Below are 6,000 nucleotides of genomic sequence, written 5' to 3'. Positions count from 1 at the left end.
AAACATACAGCTTAAGATAAAAAGCATTCTGAGAGTAGAATAATGCCAGGAATAGCAGCTGTTGCTAACTGAGTGTAGTGAGACTTGATAGAGGGCAAACCAAAGCAAACTTTAATCTTCAAGAATCCTTGAGCTCACAGACTCTAGTTTAAAAAAAAAAAAAAAAAAAAAAAAGTGCAAGGCTACAAAGCATTTACTACTTTTTAAGTTAAAATTGATGTGTCTTTTTTACCATCTTGTTTACCATTAAATTGTTTTCCTTTCTAAGTAGGATGAAGTTTCAGCATTTAGGGAGGCAGAGGCAGCTGGTAGTTATCATCTGGAAGTTTCAGAAAAGTGGAAGGCTAGCAGGGAGAAACTGAGGTGTGTGATAACGTGTCAGTTTCAGGATTCAGAGGGGTAGAGTATCTGGTTACTGATTTATTTCTCAGGTTGAGCTTGGACTCTAGAGCAGATGAGACTACTGTGTGTTCCACTATAGCAAGTCTGAGTTTTTGTGCATTTTGTGCATTTGGAGGAATCTGTGGAGTAAATATGGTAGACATAGAACTTCTTCCTTCAATCCATCTATCCAGCCCTGTAAATAGAAGACTACTGTTGTAGGTGACCATCTGAATTTGTGGCATTTGTGGGTGTTTTTCTATGTCAAGTCAGTTCTGACCCCTGGATGTGACATGCGAAAGCAGCATGAAACAAACAAAATTGCAGTAGGCAGAAAGTCCTTTATTAAGACAAGCTACTTGATGATCTAATTTAATAAAACATTGTACTCATTTTCGATTTTTCTCCTTTCTCTTAATTCCATTTTCATTTTTTGCTAGTTCTCACATAAATGATAAAGGTCTTCACATCATGATAAAAGGTCTTCAGTGATTCACATTATACAACAACTATACATTAATGCTGAGGATTTGAACTAAGAATCACTTTCCAAAAAGCATGCGTCCTTGCATTTAAAAAATGCTAGAAATAGGTAAATAATGCTATTAATTTCAATAGCACTCCTAAGTTCTTCGCCTTCATCAAACAAAAAAATCTGTCTTGTTTTGCTTCACTTCTTTCCAGTACTTTCCTTACTGGAGTTTTGTCATTTGTCTCCTGGACTGAAGAGTCCATCACCAATGCTTCTTGGTGATGTAAGTAAGGATTTTGAAAGTGTGTCCTAGATAAGGTAAATAAGTTGTGTTCCTGAAACTTTGTTCTTTGCAGGTAATTTTTTTCCCAACACTTAAATGTTTCTCTTTACAGTTCTCTGAACTTTTTCCAAGCTGCAACATCAATTGTGAATTGTATGCATTAGCTTGGATGTAGCAGGAGTGATTCCAGTGCCAGGGACAGAAGTAGGACAAATTCTCTTGCCTCTACATGGATCCAGTGACTGTATTAGCCTTTTCTGATGATTGGCAGTACCTTAATATCATTGTTTGTTCTTCAAGACAAGCCTCTGTGTTATCTCCTGTAATTATAGCTTCTACTCTGACTTCTATGTAGTTCTTATTGCCACTCTTTGTGCTCACCTCCACCTCATCCAGTAGTAGTGACCTGCCCTTTGTTATATTGTGTAATACCAAGGCAAAAAAAAAAGGCAAGAAACGTAACATGTTAGTGTGAATACCTTTATAATCATAAACAGTAATCCTATTGAAGACTTTGCTAGACAAGTTATATTTTCAGTGCACACATTGATATTGATCTCCTTTTAAACTCTCAGTAGTTAATCTTAAGTCCTTGATACACCCTACAAGTATCAATATCAGGCTTGAAGTTTTGTGTTTACCTTTGCTAATTTGTTTACTCTTTCAAAATACTATCACAATATTAGCTTTCAGTTAATCCTCTCCTGTTTTGAGTGCCTTAAATGATATCAACAATGAGTCCTATATGGTTCAGCATTGGTAACTGCCATTTGATGACTGAAAAGTCAGAGCATACCTCTATTCATCTTCTGTAACATGGATATAATACTTGCCTAATCACAGGATTCACTTGCAGGAGTGGCCAAGTTATCTGAGACCTTTCCCCATTTTTAGGGGCTCTGCTGACCTCTGGGACCAGATGGATCATGGAGATGGAGTTTGTCAGGTTGGTTTCAAGCATCAGCACTTTCAGACTCTTTATGCTGTTTGGGAACTGCACCCAAACACTTCCATCAGGATGAATTTTCTGAGAGCAGACTTTTAAAAGTAAAGGCATGAAAGTAATAGACTTTACATCTTCTATGTCTGTCAAATAGGTGGTACATTTAAAAAAAAAAGAAATGGTTGGGGTTAACCTGCCTGTTTGAGCCTAAGTGCCTAAAGAGATTTTAGGCATCATATAAGTGCATGAATATACACAAACGCTTGGCTGTAAAACTTTGACCCATCAGGTCTATTCTGTAGCAAGTAACAGAAGACGAAGTTCACAGAGAGATCAAAAGAGAGATTCACACATAAATCTACTAATGGACAAATTCTGAAAAATATTTTATAAATCTAAAAAATGGCTAATTCCTTCATTCCTTGGCTTTTTCTAGTTTACAGTTGATGAAGTGCTTTCAAAGAAACAGCCCTTTGCTGATGTTGCAGTTTAAGCTTTGTCTCTAGTTACATAGAGGAACTACATCCTGCCTGTTTTCTATTTCTAAATAAGTATGAGAAGACTATGAGTTACTCATTAGTGAAGTCTTTAACTGAGCTACCAAAATTTAGATGGAGCATCATGAAAACAACTGAAGCAGCCAAGCTCTGTGGTTTCTGTTGCACACACATGCTGTGAACTTTTCCTGCAACTGTTTCACCTGTTCATCTTATTTCTCCTCATTTCACCTCATAGTAAGCTTTGAAGGATACCTTGAAATGCTGTCTCATGGCACTGTTGGTGATGGGTGGATGGTTGGACTGGATGATCTTTTAGGTTTTTTCCAACCTTGGTGATTCTGTGAATTGCTGTCTCAGCCTACAGGAACTCTGACTTGTTCATGGCACTTTTGGAAAGAAGTTTTGTTAAACCACATCTTTTCCAACTGCTCAGCTTCTTCAGTTTTTCATTTCTTGTTCTGATTTACAAAAATGCATGTAGTGTCTGCATTTGGCCATCTCTGGATCTTATGCGTGCAAAATAGTAAGCTTTCTTACAGATTTATTTGCTGTCAAACTGCTCACTGCTGCAGCTCATTGCTCTGCTTCTCTGTTTTTTATGGTATGACATAGGTACTCCTCTGTAGCTTTTCTTTTTTTATGTAGTACTGCAGTTAACAAATCATCCACTAGAAAATGGCCATAAAACACAGTGTGACCAAAAGTGTGTGACTGTTACATGGAACTAAAGCACACATGAAGCCAAACAGTGATCTCAAAAAATTACTATGCTAAGAATTACCAGAAAACCCCATCTAGCTTTTAAATGAGGAGACACCTAGAATAGAATAACCTGTATTTGCTTTTCAGTGTTACCTCTGTGCCTGTTCCCATACATACCACAGTTTTTTGCTGCAAGTCACATGTATTACTCTACAGTCCTCAAGCATTTTCTTTCATATGTGTTTTCCCCTCATGTTAAAATAGCAGAAACAAAATTAATCTGGTAGGTAAAAACTACAACAGTCTAAGTAGGGAAATAATGGTTGGCAAAAGCATATTTAAAAAAAAAACAACAAAACTTTCCAACTAATTAACTGTAAACTTTTTGTGTCTGCTACAGTGTTTGACCTTCTGTTCTCCACCCCCCTCCCCCCCACTTAAGTTCTTCCTCCCATGTACTATAACATGGTAGCTGTACCTCTGCTGCCTGTGTGGCTCCAGGCAATGCTCAGTGCATGCTCTAGCTTCTACTGGAACTGCTTCATTTACTTTTATAGAGTTATGAATCAGGCCCTTCAAAACAGCCTATGTTTTTCCACTAGTAAAATTGAAGCCACTCACACGTGTTGCAGTTGGATAATTTCCAAAAAGAAAACATAAGCTGGAGGTCTATCATAGGAGCTGGGTTCAAGCCCTGCAGCCCTGCTCTTCCACTGTCTCTCTGTGGCGATGTAGCTTCTAGCTGTACCACTTCCATTTCTCTGTGCTGGGTCTAGGTGCTGACCAAAGTGTGCAGCGTGGATTATGTGGCTCTGGCTCATCAGGCACAAGGGTAACCCTAACAAGGTCTCCCCAAGTCCAGATAAATTCTTTATCTGTTGAGTTATACAGGATGCTCTGCAAAGCATGATGTGTAGTTATGCTCCATAGTAGCTTAATGGACCAGATGTCTTGGATGACAGAGCCAAAGGCTTCCTTCCTTTAGGGTCCTAGCATCATCTTCCAGAGCCAGTTATGGCAGCAGCAGCTCCTCATGACCCCCAGTTTCTTGTAACATGTTAGAGATTGCCAGCTCACAGCATTGGAATAGCTCGTGTGAAGCATCCTCCTTCTGTGGCAACATCAGCTGGGTGAGCTGAGGTACAAAATAAACCTGCTATGCTAACCCTGAAGCTGAAACAGTTCCCCTAAATGCTCAGTGCTAAAACATACAGCTGTTCTTCAGCGTATTCAAGAAGAGATTGGATGCTTTTTCTATCTCAGCCAAAATTGCTGAAAGGGAGAGAGCAGTAAAATGACAGTAATGACCTCAGTTATCCTATCTAAACTCCTGCTCCAGGTCTGCCAGAGACGCCAAGTCATAGCCAAATTTCATGGCTCTAACATCAGTTGAATTACAGTAACAGAACAACTGTGAATTCTCATACAAGTTTGTTACATGGCAACTGAGGGTATATTATTTATAGTTTTCAGCAATGTTGGAATCTGTACTCAGGTTCTGCACAGAAGGCCTGATTCCTTTCCAAAAAAATTAAAAAAATAAAAAGTCAGTGAAGATGTATGGGAAGAGCTGGGGGTAAAATCAAATACAGCTGCCTCCTAGGAAATGCAGTATTTCTCCTGAGGCCTCTCTTGACCGTTCTGACAGGTTTATAACCAGGCCAATGCAGTTTGGAATAGCAAAATTATCTTCCTAACCCCTGTAGTGATTGGCTTACCCCGACCGTCTAGACAGCACAGACATGTCTGCTCTAAGTCAGTGATCCTCCCCTCACCTGTAGCACAGCAGCTGTTTTTCCTATAGATGACTATTTTATTTTGTTGATGAGTAATGCGTAAAGCTGCTGGAAAGTGCTCTTCCTCAGTCACTCAGCATTCAAATATGCCATTCATATCACTATCTGACTTTTAATTTGCAACCGCAGATGCAGCTTTTTAGGGGAAGGAAGGTCAGACAGCCTATGTCCATTGATGTTAGGCTTTTAGTTTCTTGGAGTAAAGGCCAAGTCTTCTTGTGAAGTGGTGCCAGCACTAAGAATAGAATTTCTCTACTCACCATGTCATCCTTTCAGCACTCTCCAGTGCTTTTTTTTTTTTTTTTTTTTTTTCCATTGACAGAGATCATTTTATTCAGGAAAAGGCTATATCCACAAGTGTGTGCATGCATGTTATTTCTCATAACTTGTCTTTTTGAGCTAATGGGTGTAATAGTTATTTGAGTGATGTCATAGTGAGGCTCAGGCTTTCCGTTCAGTCACTGGCAGGCTTGTAAAGAACACATGGCTGCAGCTGCTTTGGGTGGGAGCAGTGATACAACTCCTCAATGTTTCTCTCCACTCCGTCCCCTCTCCTCACTCTCTGGTTGGCTGACCTAAAGATTTCCCTGCAAATCCATCTGGCAGGCTGTAAAGTCTTGGCTCTATTCTTGAGAACTGAAAGTGAGCTTCGGGTCTATCGAGGGGCTCAATCAGTGGCAACGAACCTGGCTTTTAGTGTGGAATCAACAGCTTTCACACCTTTCTGACATAAATGGAGTTGGGCAGAAAGCCCAATTAAGAACCTTACTATGCTGTTAAACACAGAAAGCAAAGTCAAGATCTTGCAGTATTTGCAGAAATAAACACTGCCAGCCAAGCCCACCCTTCAACAAATCATGAGCAACCTCATAAAGGTCCTTTGCAGCCTCTGCCGGACATGATGTAAGTGTTGAGTGGCCTGT

The sequence above is a fragment of the Coturnix japonica genome, chromosome 3 (assembly GCF_054131305.1).
Source record: "Coturnix japonica strain WE chromosome 3, WE-NBRP24, whole genome shotgun sequence".
Classification (NCBI taxonomy): domain Eukaryota; kingdom Metazoa; phylum Chordata; class Aves; order Galliformes; family Phasianidae; genus Coturnix; species Coturnix japonica.
The sequence above is the reverse complement of the archived record's forward strand: the minus strand, read 5'-3'. Positions refer to the sequence as shown.